Source organism: Varroa jacobsoni, unplaced genomic scaffold, assembly GCF_002532875.2.
Source record: "Varroa jacobsoni isolate VJ856 unplaced genomic scaffold, vjacob_1.0 scaffold_629, whole genome shotgun sequence".
Lineage (NCBI taxonomy): Eukaryota > Metazoa > Arthropoda > Arachnida > Mesostigmata > Varroidae > Varroa > Varroa jacobsoni.
In genome coordinates, this window is record NW_019213531.1 from 235,553 (window position 1) to 253,106 (window position 17,554).

The following is a 17,554-nucleotide window of genomic DNA, read 5'->3' on the forward strand; positions in this document are numbered from 1 at the left end:
CTAATTTTCGAAAAACAAAGATGTTTCGGAAAAAGGTTCGGAGTACGAAAATGTAGCAGAAGTACAAAAACCAATCCGCTTACGCAATTTACAATACAGCAATTGGAAAAATTTGGCAAATAGCTCTAAAACAATTGAAACTATTCAGGGTGTCCACAGACAACGATCCGTCAACGAACAAGAAAATGTACTAGAAAACTATGGCGAAATATCCCAACGATTTAAAATAGCAAAATACCCATTGCACTTCAAAGTGCTATAAATTGCAAAATTACATTTCAGTAATGGTACTTGGAGAAATATAAGCAGGATGCACAGTTTCCGAATAAGATTGTTTGGAGCGTTTGGGAAGGCTTTGATAAAGATGGCAAATTTCGTTTCCAGCACGACACAGCCCCTACACAGTATCACCGTGATGTAAAAGCATACCTTGGTCAGATTTTTTTAAACCGATGGGTTAAACGAAGAGGTCCCATAGAGCATTCTACCCGTTCCTCAGGCCTAATCCCTAACATATTTTTTCTTGTGAGGATACCTTACAGATGAAGACTACGCCAGAAGGCCGATGACACTGTAAAATCTGAAAACTTCAATTAAGTAAGACTATGCTACAGCAACAAACTGAAGAGAAGTTTGCCAATCAATAGCACATCTTCGTCAGCAGTGCACTGATCAAAAGGTAATCATTTCGAATATTCCGGACGGGAGGAAAATCCGTACATTTCATGTAGACTGTTTTGCAATTTAAATATTATTTATATCTAAATAAAAAGAGAATTTATTCTGTTTATTTATTTATTTATACGTTTTTGCGTATTAATTATATTATCCTCTGTATCCTCCTTAAACCAACAGCATAGATTTAGTAAGGACTTTAGATAGGTAACAGCTACCTCTACGGGGAAGTTATCAGCTAGCTGAGTTAGGTCTAGATCAGAAATCTGAGGTTAAGGTGTGAGTGGCGTGTGTGGACAGAACAGAAAAAATAATATAAATTAAATAAACATTTGGATTAAATTTAGCAACAACGAGTCAGCTACCCTTACCTATATTGCGACGATATCATACAAATCGTGTATCGCCTACCTATATAATTGAGCCGATAGTATAGACAAATCAAACAACAAACATAGTTTCAGCATACTTTGTATCGATGACGTAAGACAATCCTTTATTTGAATAATAATGGTTATTTTGTAGTTATGGAATAGGTAAAACATTTAAAACAGTGACTGGTATGTGAAGGGGCAACGCTAGTAAAATGAGGAATCAAAGCAGTATAATTAGCGTTATCGACGCTCTTTGACTCTACGAGCCCCTGTCCTCCTGCTAACATTAAGGGCACTTTGTCTTAGCGAGGAAGTAATGAGTGTCTGGGGAGCACACTTCAGCGAACAATCGAAAACAAAGGATAATTGCCCCACAAAGTATATTCGAAAGGGTATGACGATGTGCAGATTTATCGAAACGAACTAGAATAAGCTCTACATATATTGCAATGGAAACAAATCTAATATTGAAGGCAAAGCTAGTTAACCGACATAAAATAACGTCTGCCGCGAAAAACGTATGTAACTAAATTTACACAACTCTCATAATACATTATTATATATTATATATAAAACGGTGGCAATAAAAGACTGCCCTTATACAACAATGCGAGATATTTTAGTTACTGACAGGTAAGTCTCGGCTTACAAAATACAAAGAATTGCTATGTTTTCAAGAAAGGCTCAACGAGTGAGGTTCGAGCTCGAAGCAGCTGTCACAAATGACTATGGACTTGACACATCTGGCTATAGACAGGTACGCTGAGAACAACTTTATACCTTGTCACAAAACTACGAATACTATTTAGCAAGTACAATTCCATAACTTGGAATCCTCTTAAGCGTCCTCGATAGCTTTCGTCTGCTTTGTTTGTTTGAAAATGTTTTGAATCGACACAACTGTGCAATAGAGCATAGAAGTAGCTACATTTACCAGATCGTATCTCAAGCTAACGATTTTAAGGCTAGCCAAGGTATGACTATTAGCAAACCAATTTTAATAGCAAGCGGAAATTATCACCGTGGGACAGGAAACGCATTGACGTATGTTGTAGTCCGACTTGAAAACAAAAAGAGAAAACGAAAGTACGACCTTTCTTCATCACAGCCAATCGCTCGAAGAAAGGTCGGCGGTATTTCACCGTTAGCCAGAAAACCGTTAACTGACATCGCTTATACAAACATTGTGATTACATAAAAAGGAAACCAGCTTCGAAATGGCATGGGATATAGATAATATTCAATGGACGATCCGCATACTGTCTCAAAAGATTCAACAGTAAAAATATGCATAAAATAATGCATCAGTGTACAAAAAATGTATATATATATATATTCCCTTTTTTAGCACGAAGTTCGGTTCGGAAGGAAAAATATACCTCCCTGAAGTTTCTCTATTTTATATTCTGTTTCTATGAATATTTCTATGAAACGGCGTGTTGTAGTGTTTTACTTAGGAAATGCGATGTGTATCTTGTACATTTTCAATTGGGTACTTCTTATGAACACAAATCTTCGAAAGGATTTCGTCCTCGGCCCCAGTAAAAGGAAAAAGCAGGGTAGGTTTTGATGGGCTGCTTATTTAGGTTTTCTCTGGTAGACGGGATGGCAACGATCTTCTGCTGCAGCAATGCATTCAAAGGAATAGGCACTAGCGTACTACCCATACTACACTGTCCCCCAAGCCAAAAAAAGCTCCTGGTCTAAACGAGAGGTAACATTTGTAATGCCAATCACACATATCGTTCAATAAATGGTGTCTAATAGGTTCAAACGCATAGAAACTGTCACAATTTGTATATTGATAAAGGTATCTTACCAAAGTGAAGAAGAATTAAAGGTACCGACATAAGACCGGCGGCGCAGAGAAGCACGAATTTCCGTATTCTGGCCGGGAAACTGTGGCCATTGCTTCGTGGTGAATACTTAGAAATAAAATCCAGTGATGTCGTAGGTTAGAATTTATGTATAAATATAATTGATTAACCCCATAAAAATGTACATATAACCTAAAATATTCAAAATAATTTTTTTCCAGATATATCACATATTTTGACTCGATATAAAACTTCGTTATACGATTGAATGGTCGCACATTGCCAGTCCGTTGTGCTTCACGCAGATTAATGTTCCCAGACTGGCAAGCATAATAACGGCCTCACAACTGTAACTTAAGGCTAGTATTTTCCGCTCGTCGTGCGTCCAATAGGGTTGCTTAGGTACGACTCAATAGTTGTTGCATAGGTGGCTCATTATTGGTGACCAGGAATGAGTTAATATAATACACTAAACTAAATTCATCACTATATACCGGAATAGTAAGAGGCGCAATACAAAAATATATACATATATGCCTTTATTCGCTAGAAATTGGTTCTCATTCTAAAAAACAAGCCTGATCTGTGTCGCCGCTTTTCATCTATTGCAGACATCACGATGTGGTAAAACGCACATTCTGAGGGCTTACTGATACGAATTAGCTGAGGCTTGCTTGTGGGGTCACGTGAAGTTTAGCTTCCCCAGTAGAGACATCTGTGTACCACTACGAACTTTATGTCACCCAGTCCGCCGTTTTGGTCGCGCATGATGCTTTTGAGAGCGGAATTTACTATGCTAAGTGAATTCCCGCAGCGGACACTCAAACTCAGGGCCGCTGCTATTAGGGCAACCGCGATATTGGGGTTTGACTATAATACGATCGAAGCTAACAAAATACAGATATACGATTTCAGCAGTAATACGTACTGACACTCGACAAACGGTAGATAGGATCGTTGCAAAGGTAAGTGATATTTTAGGACTGACGAACGAGCACAAAAACTAAGCTTGTACTTAGCTTACTTTTATTCGAACGTTTTCCTATTCCGTTCGTTGGCTCAGGGAGCACGGACAAGCGAAGAGTAGAGGTAATAAAACAGCTAGCATATGATAGGGTATAAATTGTTTACATGGTACTGGGCCTTATTCGTTTTGGTTAACTATCTGATAAATTAACATTACGTGAAGCTTCGTCATAAAGACTAATGTCGGTGTACCAGTAATCGACCATTTACTGATTTTAGATGTGCTCTTTATACTGACTAACATGCTCAACGGTTACCTTGAGCAAAAACTTGCAACGGATCATTAGAATCATATAGTGTGGAAACTTCAAATGTAAGGATAAATTTGAATAATTTTTTTTTTTTTTTTTTTTTTTCGCTTTTATTAATGTTATCTGCCTAAATAAAATAGTTCACACAATATACATCTACAATATGCCGTTTTTCTGTACAGTTAGTGTCGCAGATAACGCTTGTGCCATGCCTGTGTAGTTTACTCGTCGAACCCTAGTCGGAAGCTCAATCCAACCTCGGACCCCTTGTCGGAAAAATCGGACCTTCTACACCGACTGGATATTATAGCATAAGCAGTAACATCGCTACATCCTCGTTTGTGACGAACTTTGACGTCAATATGCGTCTGCACAGAAGATACGCGCACACATTTTTCGTTCACCCGTAACGCCTTGTAGCTATTGACACAATAGAGCGAACCATTCCGAAGTTACTCACATGAAACAAATGCTGCTCGTTTGTTTACAGGGTTTGGGGAAGTATAGCAAAACACTGAAATGGATAGAATACTACTACAACGTAATATTATGACAATCACCGACTGGACTGACAAAGCGTCTGATCATGCGCATCAACTCCGAACTATTTATCGGATTATAATGGACTAAAGAGTTTATTTTCTCAGATAAAACTAGTCCAATCAACCATAATTTACCAACACGATTATTATCGATAAAGATTCTGATTTATAGATATTGTAGGATTTGTCCTACGTTGTATGTTAGCATCTAGAAGATATTCTGCAAGCGTTTTGTTGCAACGACTGTATAATTTTTGATAGCGTTTTAAGCTTTACAATTTGAATGTATGAATATATCCGATAGGCGCAAACCCTGGGTTTCGGTCTACATCGTTTTTTTGTACCAGTCCTCAAATGGCGGTTTGAACCTTTTGTACCATTAACAGAAGACGTATCTGTTTCTTTGCAATATCGGTGTTTTGCCATTTTTTTTTTTTGTGCTACGCTTATGTTTTGTCAAACGATGAGTGGTACCTGCACTCAGATAGTATTTGCTATAGAATCTCGCCAACGTGACAGTCAAAACATATATCGCCAGTGTTTTTCCTATAGATTGCCATCTTGCAGTTTTTTGTTCGTAATTCGCTACCGCTGGTTTACGCTCGCCTGCAATAGGATCCTACGCTGAATCTTACAATTCAGGCAAAGAGATAATAGCGTCTTGGACTCTTGTCCTATTTTTCCATAGTCTGTTTTCCCTGGCGTCAATCTGATTATTCTCACTATTGTCTTCGTTGGACATCGTGCAGAGCACATCAGGTCTATTATACAACATTTCTCTCATAATTCGTATGTCTAACCTCGTCTTGGTTACACTTTTTGTTGGGCATTATGCAATTTGCATAGCACTCTGAAATGATCCGTCTATGTATTTTACTCTCTGGTTATATGGGCGTTCTCCTACTTCAAAGTTTAACCACGAAGCCCCTCTTTCAATCTGATCCATTCGGCACAACTGGGTCCGTCCTGATAATCTTATTCCATTATTGTATGTTGTGTTGTACTAATTTTCAACCTAGTAAACCTAGTTGTCCATGTACGACTAGCACCTCGTTTGCGTATGCCAGCGCCAGAGCGGCTATAGCCTCTCACGCTATTTTGAGGATGTCAAAATCATTTTGTGTCCAGCTGATATTACTGAATAGGTCCTCGCTATTGACTCTGTATTACGCTCAATTGTTTTCTCATGATCTACTGACCCTTTCTTTGTTAGCTTCATCGTGCCGTACGCACTTTAATGCTATCTGTATGATCAAAGCTTCTCACACTAATCGCTCTTATTCCCATATCATTTTCGTCCGCCGCGTAGATCTACCCCTATATAAGATTCCTTTGCTACTTTCTTTTCTTATCTCATTTGTTTATTTCAGCTAGCGTCAGTATCAACTTCCTTTTTATCGGCTAAATCTACTTCTCCAATTAACAAGGCCTCTTGACTTATCCAGCAGCGATTCTTCGTTCCATTTAATAGGCCCCTGAATTAGTTCTGATATCATAGCATTTACTTGTTGTTAGCATATTGTGCCATGTTTTAAGTTTTATGCAGAAGTTGAAGCGGGTTTCATGTCCAAGTGCTCTATGGGATGCTTTTATGGCTATTTTTTATTGTTTACATGCTCGACTTGCGTAGAGCAAAGTAATTTTTCTCTGTTACTTGATCAAAAGTGATTTTGTACATTTCCGTAAATCCTTATACTATGCTTATTGATATTTTTGAGTTCAACTTTTAATTTTTCAACTAATGCTTCGCTGTTAATTGGTTTCACCTCCCTATACCCGCTGCTTATTGAGCACCGAGGATTCATGCCATAACAATATATAAGTGCCATCGAATTTTTTAAAACGTCAAGAAAACTCTAGATAGACGAAAACAACTATGAAAAATACTACGTCTGTATACTGTAAATACGGTAATGCAGTGACACAAATGTCAAAGCTAAGGGCTAGAAAATAGAAAGAGGTTATTAATGGTGAGACGTTAGTTGAAAAACAATAGATCAGCTCAGACCTATTGATTATAAGAGTGTAGAGATTCATGAAAATGCACAAAATTGATATGAAATTTTTTTCATTTGATTAAATTGAATCAATCTAGCTGGTGCCGCGTTCACGACAATAAATTATTATACACACTATTGTTATATGTTGCTATTGTATCCGATCATGCATGTTACTCAAAGCGGTACGATGCCTTGATGCGCTATGTTTATACCCTGATCGCTTTTTTTCTACATAGTAACGGCTGTTTCAGGCCCAACTCAGGCAAAAAAGATTTCCGCTAGCCCAGCAACTGCCTGCTTTTCCGCAAAATTTTTTCAGAGGTTTACATTTCGGCGTCCTACGCTGAAACCAAACGGATACCCTTTTCGGCCTCTCTTGCGTTTCGTCTTCCTAAGGGATTCTGTATGTTGGTCGATCTCATTGTCCGGAACTGCCACTCGTACCGCGTCTTGCTTGCACCCCACTCATTGGTTTGGTGAGTTAGTTCCCGAAAAATGTAAGTTCCTCGTTAACATTGGCTCTGCTATTCTTTCCAATGTTTATTGTACAACTGGCGCCGTTTCGTACAGGCCCTGATTCAGTAAAATCTATGTCTTCTCATTTTTTTCGTAGTTGTGATTCTCTTCTCTTCGATCGAGCCATAAACATCGCGAAATTTATATCGCCACCAGGGAAATCTATTTTTCTTTCTATATCCAATTTGAACATAAATCTGTTAAGGGCAATCCCTCACGGTCCATCGAGCGTCTCGTCTTGGTTAACGTATATTGCAACCTGTCTGAGTTTTTGGCATTCGAACTATCTACCGTCTTCTAGGGCGTCCATCTTTTGTAGCTCGTCACTGATTTGAGAAACGTTACGTTTTACGTTGGGACGGCTGAAAATACGCACTCCTAGTTCCATTTCGACGTGTTTCAGAAATTCTTATGGTCCGACTGACGATTACACTCATGATCGTCTGTATTATACAATATTACCACACTTTATGTACCGATCAAATTATTTACGCTAGCATGGTCTACCGGTACTGACGTCTGTAAGTTCCTGTCAAGACACAATATAATTTTGTGATAAACGATGCCTTTCTACCGCCGTACTGAAATACGTCGAGACGAGGTTTGTAGCCGTTACAGCCGACACTTCTTGATTGATCCTACAATAAGTACCATAATTTTGCCGTTTGGTCCTCCGTCATTGATTGTTCGTTTTTGCCATCGATCGCCTCTATTTCAATCACCCAGCCTTGCTTTCGTGGTGCTGCTGCTGCTGCTGCTCTATACTTCTACTCATTTGTTATATTTTCTAACAATTTACTTTTCATCTGAGTAGCTATACTTCGGTTTCAAGCTGAAACCTGTTCCTTGATTTTACGGTCAGCTGCTTTCTACCTGTCTATATGTAACCTTCCATAAAGAGTTCTACTATGCCTAATTAAAATTCTAGGCCAATAACTTGATCGAACAGGATAGATGTGCTTGGTTACTAGACCACATTGACGTAACGTTACAGTCCCTGTTGAGGAACAGCAGCGGTTGTTGAGGCCGGCATAAACTTATGCTCGCTGCTTGTCTGCCTCATCCGCTGTCTATGATGTCCATTACTTTGCGCTTGCCTTTCGGCAGGTCCGTACTCCGCCTTCCATTTTAACGACCTTTCTAGTTACGTAACCCTCGTTTTATCGACTTTACTGTGTTAAACTCAACCCTCTATGAATGTTTCCGTTTTTAGTTCGCTTCATGCACTATCAGGGACTGCATAGCGTTTGGCTGGCTGCTGTTATCTCTGATAGCACTATCATTCTTACCTCACCTATCATTAATATTTTTACATTGTGGTTGTTGTCGATTAATTTATTTAGAGTACGAATTAGGATTCGCGAATGGATAATGCCTGTCAATTTAGAGTTATAGTTTCCACCTTTTCACTCACATTCTACTCGTACAATTGCAGCTAACTTACAATATATAAATCCGTTAATCATCAACTTAAGCTCGTTCTATACAGCCTGTATTTTTTTCTCCAGCTACTACAGCTTCATCCAATCTCGAAGAAAACTCCTGCTTCTGTGATAGGGCATTAACATCACACCGGGCTATCACCACTATTTTACAGTAAGCCTCCGCGAGTTCGCAAGATCGGGGCGTTAGTTAATGCCCCAGTTATCTTTTCATCAAATATGATATGGCTAATTAACCGGCCTGCGCTTGGTCAGCACGAGATTCGATCTTTGCCTTTACATATTATCGGCTGTGTCGTACAAATAGAAGAGAGCCCAAAAGAAAAACATCCACACTGATGTCGTTGCGTAATGATTCGTATACTGATATCGTCGAACCAGAACCCCTCATATGTTTAGGGGATCGTTTCTATTTTCGATTCCATATAGACTGCCGCCAGCGACCTAGTACTATTTCTGTAATCACTAAAAAAGTTCGATAGAGCCCTCAGCAAAGAAAACGTTGCATTTTGCCTAACAGGGAATTATTTCTGCGAATTCTCTAGTCGCAAGCTCTACCGTAGCCCTTTCTTTGCAGTAAAGACTACCGCCAAAGGATGCACTTGAGTTTCACCAAGCAAAAAATATGTTTTTCAAGCTATATTTTAATTAATTTTAAACAAAAGCACACTTTACTGGGTGATACTGGCACAGTGCTAGACAAATACTTTCGCAACGAAGCCTAATAGGCACTATGCGCTAGTCGTTAAGTTCTTCGAGAAAAATAGAAGATCCTGACAGAATGGGGCATCGTCTCGTAACAAACAAAGTTTTTACTTTAAAGGTCCTGCATGTTTAATAAATCGTTCCATATAGTAGCGTCGAATATTCCATAAGAAGAATTCGCCTATGGCCGTACACGAGGAGACCCAAAAAGTCCTAGGTCTTTCGGGATGGGATTAAAGAAGCCTCTAAGTAGTTCACACTTAGCCGGGCCGAGGAATCAACCGTTTAAATACTGGAAAGCTTACATCTACCCGATATTAGCATATACCACGTGGTGTGGCCTTCAGAAGCACTACCGTCTAGGCTTTAAAGATCTAGAAGCTACGTGAAGGGATCTCGAGACAAAAGAATGCAGGACAATGGAATTATTTGTCTGCTTAAAAGCAAATGCAAATTTCTACCACACGTCCGCCATGCTAGATTCAATCATCTCGATACAGTTTCATCTAACAATATTTGCAAGTTACGGTAACGTGTGATATTAAACCCGTTCTAACAGCGTTCCAGTTTATAAGATTCATAAAGACATTGCGCTTCTAAAAATTAAGATAGAACGCATAGATCGCTATCTAGAAGTCACTCAACACAAAAAACCGTTTAAGCACCTTTACTGCTACTGTTTATTCAGCTGAACTAGCGGGCAATATGTATATCTATATGAACGACTAGAAGCGTCCAAAAGGCTCCGAAGTCATTTCTCGGATATTGCTCACAGCTGCAAGGAAGTGAGCTGAACCATAACGCTTTAAGAGATGGTGTATATATATATATGTACTTAATTGGAGATTATTTGATCGTTTCTATTCGGTGTCATGCATAGCAATCATAGCTCCTGTCACAGTCAAGTCGAGCAAAAACCTTGCGTTTGGAAATAACACTTAAATGACCGAGCAAGCACATTCATCGATTTCGAAATAGAAACATAATTGGATTGACAGAACTTATTTCTACAGCTGACTGTATCGTTAAGTCATAACTAGATATATCTTTAGTTATCACCTATCAAGATAGCTTTCGCAAATATGGACTAATTTCAAATAAACTTACTTAAAAAGGCTGTTTACTTTAAGTATTCAGAATTAGCTCATGTTTTCAATACAGCATCCTTGATTTAATGCAATCACCTCAAAGTAACTGAAATATATTATAAATCAATAGTTAATGATACGACGTATTAACTTATAGCCTTATTTGAGACAGATCCTTCCCTCCAATTCTGCACTCAGTAAACTAAAGGAGAATGCAAAGCAAAGCTGAAGTGTGTTCATATAAATAGATCTTGTTATATGAGATTGCTACGTTCGAAAGCTACGATCAAATCCCATTAAACTAAATGTTGCTGATTGTCGAAAAATACACTATTTCCTTTAAATTATTACGCGCGTACCGCTCGTACGGTATTATACAGAGGCATTTCGTCACGACAACAACTTTAAGTCGGCCCTTCGTATGTACAGGGCAAGTTTCATCATACACGTTTGGTCTGAGTGGGAAGAGAAGGTGACTCACTCTGCCTGATACAAGCTCCAAATACCCTTTGCCCTGTAAAATCTTCTCTTATGGGCAATGCTGTACAGCTCGACCCATCCCGGAAGTGGGATACTCATGACCTACTCTCATCAAACGGCTATACTGCTTGGAAGAATGTTGATGAAGGCTTATAGTTGTCATAAATAACGTTGGCTTACACATAGTAGAAAAAGTGTCTCTCTTAATTTACTTACCTTTTCTACGTTCAGGCTATTGGTAACTCAGAAGGCAGAGCAGTATCGTCGTTGAGAATTATTATTAGAACGATTTCCACTACCAGCCTTGGAAAATGAATCAATGAATTAGGTTCTCTCTATTTCGTGGTTATATCGTTTAACGATATTTAGCGTGATTGAACAAATGTTTGCTTTTAAATCTTTATTTTTTTAAAATCCTTGTTTTTTTTTTTAGAGAAATATTGGAGGAAAGATACGATATGGCAAAAATTGCAGTGCATAATTGGAGATCCCGCGAAATGCCCCTTTGAATGTTTTACCGTTATACGCGCCAAACATTTGTGATTCTGACGTTTGTTACATATGGTGTAACGTCCTTATCTGTTGGTATATATATATATAAAGTTGGTAAATTTTACGAGAGATTTTATGAAATAGTGCTGCAACAATATATAATGGTACAGATGCTTACAAAGACTAGAGTACTTTACCTGTCCAAAAAGAAATATGAGGTACGTTGACAGCTATTTGCAACGCGTTCCACAAGTCTGAAGTTCAAAAATAGTCCTTAAAAATTGGAGATGTAAAACTACGTTCTTAAAAGCGGTTACGGGGACGGTTTCGTCAGGCATCTTCTTTTTATTGCTCGTCCGTTCTCCTTTGTTTTTCATTTTTTCAAGGCATTTCCAGGTTCGAGCTAGTGACCCAGAGGCCGGTAAAGGAAAACTTTAAAGTAATTGCTATAACGTAAAATAGGATTTCCGCCGAAACATGGATGGCAATCACTGTGTAAAGCACATAGAAATTGGATTTATTGCTCGAACTAACCTTTGTGATGAATTCGTTTGCACTATTGTTATTGTGATAAAAGGATATGCTAATAAAGAAAAATAAAAGCAAAGTTTATTTCGGTTAATCGAGTTTAAAAGATGAAAGATTCTGCACATCTTAGGATTATTTGTATGTAGAATTCGGTATTTCATTTTTATATTATTGCTCGTATCGTTATTAAAGCGTGAATGTCACGAGACAATTTTGATATATTTGGCCTGAATTTAGGTACCCACCTGAGATCGTACTTCTAGGAGCCTGGCTAGGGCCGTGTACTTATTGACGTAACCTGTGTGTCTCCTGAGTCTGCTCTATCGGTCAGAGAATGATCGAGCACATTTCGTCCATGGACGAAATGTGCTCGATCATTTTCTTGGAGGAATTGGAAGTGAGGGGTTATGCAAAATACTGCTAGTGTACTTCCTTACTGACAGAAATAGAAAGATGTGGTATTGGCTCTAGGCTGAATTTTTACCAATCACATGTTTCCCGGAGAATTCTCCCTGAATGGCTTTGTTGCCTACCAATTAGTTTGGTGTAGCCGAACGTAAGAACTCTAATTTATTATCTCATTAGAGAGATAGAAGCATGACTTGGCAGGCAGGAGGCGTCGTTTGAGTCAAGTGAGGAACAAACGATCTAAGGGTGTACAATAACTATGATACCATGGAATGATATCATGAAGAAAATAGATATTCGATTGGGTATATAAATGGCACAAGCAAGATGTGATATAATTGGTCCAACTTGATTCAAAGTTATCTTCCGTCCGACAAAGATGGTAAATTTTGATACGCTTTTGGTAAATCACAACGTGAGTTGCGATTATTTGTGTAAGTTGCATTGCTTGAATTTATGCGCAACGAACTTTACGGATAATTTTCTCTGCAAGTATCCTATTTAGCCTTTAATTTTAGCCTGCCTTTGAGAGCGTAAGACATAAACTTCATCCAAAAGTGTAAGAAGTATATTATTAGCAAGACACTAGAAGAGGTTGACATTCGCCGTCTGCCGGAGTACATGATAAGACATTTCTTTCACTGCTTGAAGCGTCATATGGTTTCAAGTCATTAGTATAAGGCTGACGGTGAGTTTCAGCGGGAATAAATTAGTTTGGTCTAAAATAGAAACATCAACAACGCAAGGGGCCCACCAAGTACTCTTAATGCACACCCAATTAAATGCTTTCTTAAGTTGAAACTATTATCAATTTCGAAAAGAAACTATGATTTTATGAAATCGTCCGGAATCAGCTTGTGGAACGCCGGCCCACTTATAGCTTAGTAAACACTTTAATTAATAGATTATGATTAAATCGGTCGAACGCTTTGGAAAAGTTGAAATTAAACTTTTTGTGACGATTTTGAAATAGTGTTCAGTTCTGAATCAACTTCTCAGCAAATAACTACAGTGTAGTAGCTACGGACGGAGAACTTATGGCTTTATTTATATATCGACATGCCTGATGAAATTTCATTGTGATCAGGAACAAAGCTATCCTCATAAGATCGGGTCACCGTTATCCAGAGGGGCTCTGCGATGGGCTTTTATAGAAGACGGATATTCCGTAGGAGGTGAAGCTATTGCACATTTTGTCGCGTGTTCTTCACGCTAGCGGATGATAAAATCGGGGGAACAATTACAGATTGACACTCGAAGTAATGAAAATGTTCTTTGCCTTTAAGGCGTCGCGGAAAGCAAACGCGAAATCCTCAGCAGTCTCAGCCACATCATCAGACATTAGAGAATTGTCATCTAACTCAAGGAATATTACTATCTTCCCGCTCTTTACTCTTCTAGAGCAAAGCGACGACTTCTCGGGAAATTCAAGTTGCTTTGGATAATTTAGGCTAAAAGTGAGGTCTTGCAGTCAACATTTTTTTTTAATATAATACTATGGCGGTACAGTCCCGTAGGTCAGGTCCCGTTTCCGCCGACAGACGCAAAGACCAATCCAATTGACAAGAGATAGATCAGCCTCTATTAATGCGTCATCACATTTACAGAAATGCGTGTCTTTTCCATTAAACGCTACCACATGGCCAGAGATCTTTCAGCTACGGTATGAATATAATACAAAGGTCACCACTTACTTTGAGATTATTCACGCCGGCGTCTGAAACAAATCACTAGATTAAACGAAATCTTGCAATTAAGATGTAACATGGAATTCAAGGAAGTTCTTCTCCTGTCATTTGCCTACTCCTCGCCACATAGCCATTGCGACCCAAAACACGTATGTATCGTAACGCTATAGAAATAGTTGCCGTAGGCGACTATTTCGGAAAATAAGTAAGCATGGTAGATCATCACCTTATGGGTGCCATAATACGGTGATACTTCGTTGTCTTCCGATCGACCTGCTCATGATATAAATAATGATCTTACTTAAATAGCCGCAATTTGCATTTGTCCTCCGGAGCCGGAGACTCAATAATCTTAAGTACCCTGAGTCAACAATATTTTCCTACTAGGCATTCGATTGCTGTATAAACCGATTCCAATATGCTATCATATATAACATAGCTAGTTATTTACGTTAGTTCATCGAATTTACTATGCACGCGAGTGCACGTGAAAGTACGCTAGATGGAATTATGAAATTTTCCAGGCCATATATAAAGATGGATTTTGAAGTTGACATGCTCGCAGGGACGCCGTGTCCTACATATCGACCTGTTCACTGATTCTTGATTTCTTAAAGTAGCATGCTGTTCGTCGTTTCTACGTGCACTTACACATACACATATGTGTCAGCGACGCTATTACTACAGCTGCCTGCTATCACTACCATAACGGCCACCACAATCTTACTAGGTTAAAAAATTCAGGTAGGGACCACGATAAGGGGGTTCTCGATGTAAAGGCCGCCGACTTTACTTTTCATAGGCTCCTTGAGGCTTTGATCTTTTGCTTTAGGCAAGTACAGCATCACGAGAAGGGTCCACAACGCGTGATCGGGTAAGAAGTCCGCCCGCGATCTATTTTCCTTCCTTGTCTATATGTTCAGTGCTAGTCCTGTCTCAGAGTGACAGAGGTGTGAACGATATGGGAGTGAAGAGACTCTGAAAAAGGAGGACAATCGAAAATTGAATTTGATTCATCCTATCGTGCAGGCTAAAAGCATATCACGAAGCGCCCTTGGCACATCCAGATGTACATTGAGAACGGCGTACTTTAACTGACTGTCAGGTCGTAACGACCATATTGATCACTGGCATCAAGCTTTTGCCTGTTAGGAAACTAGTAACTATTAGTTAGGCACGAAATAGATTGTCGCTTGTCGTAGTTTAAATTGTATTAGAAAATCCGAGTTATATGGAATTTTCGAGTAAATGACAAACGTAAGAGAGTTGGTTTTCCGTAACCGGTCTGCGTGCCGGGATATATCAAAGTGCTGCTAGTAGATGTAAGGGGGTACTACGGCGGAAGCGATGCGACGTCACTCAAACTTACATTAACTAATACCTTTAAAAAGAAATTGAATAATTAGGCTGTTTGCTATAGGCAATAGACTTCATAGGCAAAAGCTAAATAAAGTCAATAATATCCACAACAGTCAAATTACTTTTACTTGCAAGAATAATGCATAATAACTATACCAATGTGCTAGTAAAGCTAAAAATACGAAAAAAAAAAATCCCTGGTACATTCCTTTAGTCAAAAAAAGGCCTAACTATTACTTCTCGAATAATGCTGGGTTCGTAATTGTGAGCGTATGTATCGTACAAGCTGTGGAGACAAACTCCAGCTGCGAAATGTCAGAAACGCTAAACTGGGTCTGACAAGATTTTGGTCATCTAGCAGTGAGAATAAAAGCAATTCCTTATTTAATAAAAAAGAATAGCCAATCAACTACTTATCTATAGCTACTAAATGTGGGAATTAAGACGCTTTCATCTTTGAATCTTCATAGGCAGAACATAGACCGATAAAACTTCTGTCCCCCTTCCCCCCCCCCCCCCCCACATGTTGAAGGATGGAAATAAAATGAATAATTTTTGGAATAGAAAAATTATCTCACTTCAAAGAGTTCAACAGTTAGGTTGCAGCTTTTTGTAACAAAAAAAAAACATCTTTTGCTTGCACTGGTTTTTCTGGTGCAAAAAGCTTCGGGAGCCTGTGGCAAAAATCGTTCGCGGTCTGGGTTTGCGCGATTGCTGTGAAAGTAACTTCCCAACAGTTACAAGACGCTGAGAACATGGCAAGACGATGCACGGTTACCATGCGTTCACCGTTTAGCCGCCCGTCGTTTTCCGAACCAACGAATACAGTTCCGCTAGAAACCCCGAACACTTGAATGGATGCTGTTTAAAATAACTATATTGTCTGTATTAATATACGTACTGGTACAGGATCTAGCAACAAACTCTGGAGCGTTTGAGATACTATGAGTAGGTGGCGCCTTCCATAGACGAGCACTGCATCCTGCAGATTGAAACACATGATTATCACTTTAGACGCACAGTAAATACGATATCTAACAAAAAGATAAATTGAGCGAAGAGCCGATAGAGATATTCAGCGGAGCTACCATGCTAAAAAGCAATTTTGTCGGGAACATTAATGTTTTATCGATATCTAATAGATCTTTCTCGTTATGGGTGTGCCCTCACTTAACTTCGTACATGTTGGAATACAATGAATGGCTAGTCAATTTTTTTTTTATCAGAAAGCGTCTAGGGGCTGTAACGATACCAAGGTTGTTCTTCTAAGGGTTAAGCGATTAAAAATATTTTACCCTATAACTATAGTCAACAGTGCGTAAGCAATAAGCAAGATGCTGCCGGCTGTGCCCATGAATCCCAACTAGCCATAGTAATATTAATAAGCTTGACAAGAAGGAAAAATAAAAATGGAAGTGCAATGCGTGCATGCGTGCTTACTTACAAAAAATAAGAAGCGTTTCAGAGTGATACGATGACGAGGATGTTTATCGAACTACCTATTTGTTGTTTGTGCTTTAACTGCGCATATGAGTGGCCCCCTCGAGGGATTAGCTGTAGGGCGAGAGAACATTGTCAGGTTTGTCATCACCAAATAACTAAAATGCATACGTACACTACAGGATAGTTTATCACACGAGTATGGACAAGGGTCCATAGAAAACATATTCTGCCCACTTCACGTTCTACCTCAGTCGTATTTCAAACATTTCAGTAGCAAAAAAGCTTTGAGAAGTGCCTTCAGAGTATCTTGCTTCCTTTGTCTTTCTAATATGGTCCTCCTTCACTTTAGCACAGCGTCGACTGATGTCGCTTTGTTGTGTACGTGCAGCCAGTATTGGCCTGCGATTACCGCGCTCAGTTGTGTGTGTGCCCGCAATAAATATATATATATATATATATATATATTTGCGTACAGAGAGAGAGAGAGAGAGAGAGAGAGAAATGACGTTCACAGATTCAGACATGTGTAAATGGTTCGCCACAGACATTGCTGTCTGCTAATAAAGCACATCGACTGCTCAGCGAATAAACAGGCAAACGAGTCTGTCATAACAATGTGACAAAACTTTCCAAACGGTATCGTATGTCTACTAGCATAACCTACTCTGTAGCTTCATCAGTTCGCTAGGTCAGTGTTTTCTCCCCCCTGGGCATTTCTAT

At 39.0% G+C, this 17,554-nt stretch overlaps 1 long non-coding RNA gene across 1 annotated transcript; it reads right to left on the minus strand.

Annotated features, from left to right (window-relative positions):
• Positions 1–13,361: 13,361 nt before the first annotated feature.
• Positions 13,362–17,247, minus strand: LOC111262147 (uncharacterized). Its single transcript, XR_002681423.2, has 3 exons — positions 17,007–17,247; positions 16,293–16,373; positions 13,362–15,010 (listed from the first exon to the last, which is right to left on the minus strand). It is a non-coding gene; the product is annotated as an uncharacterized LOC111262147 (long non-coding RNA).
• Between the last annotated feature and the right edge of the window lie 307 nt (positions 17,248–17,554).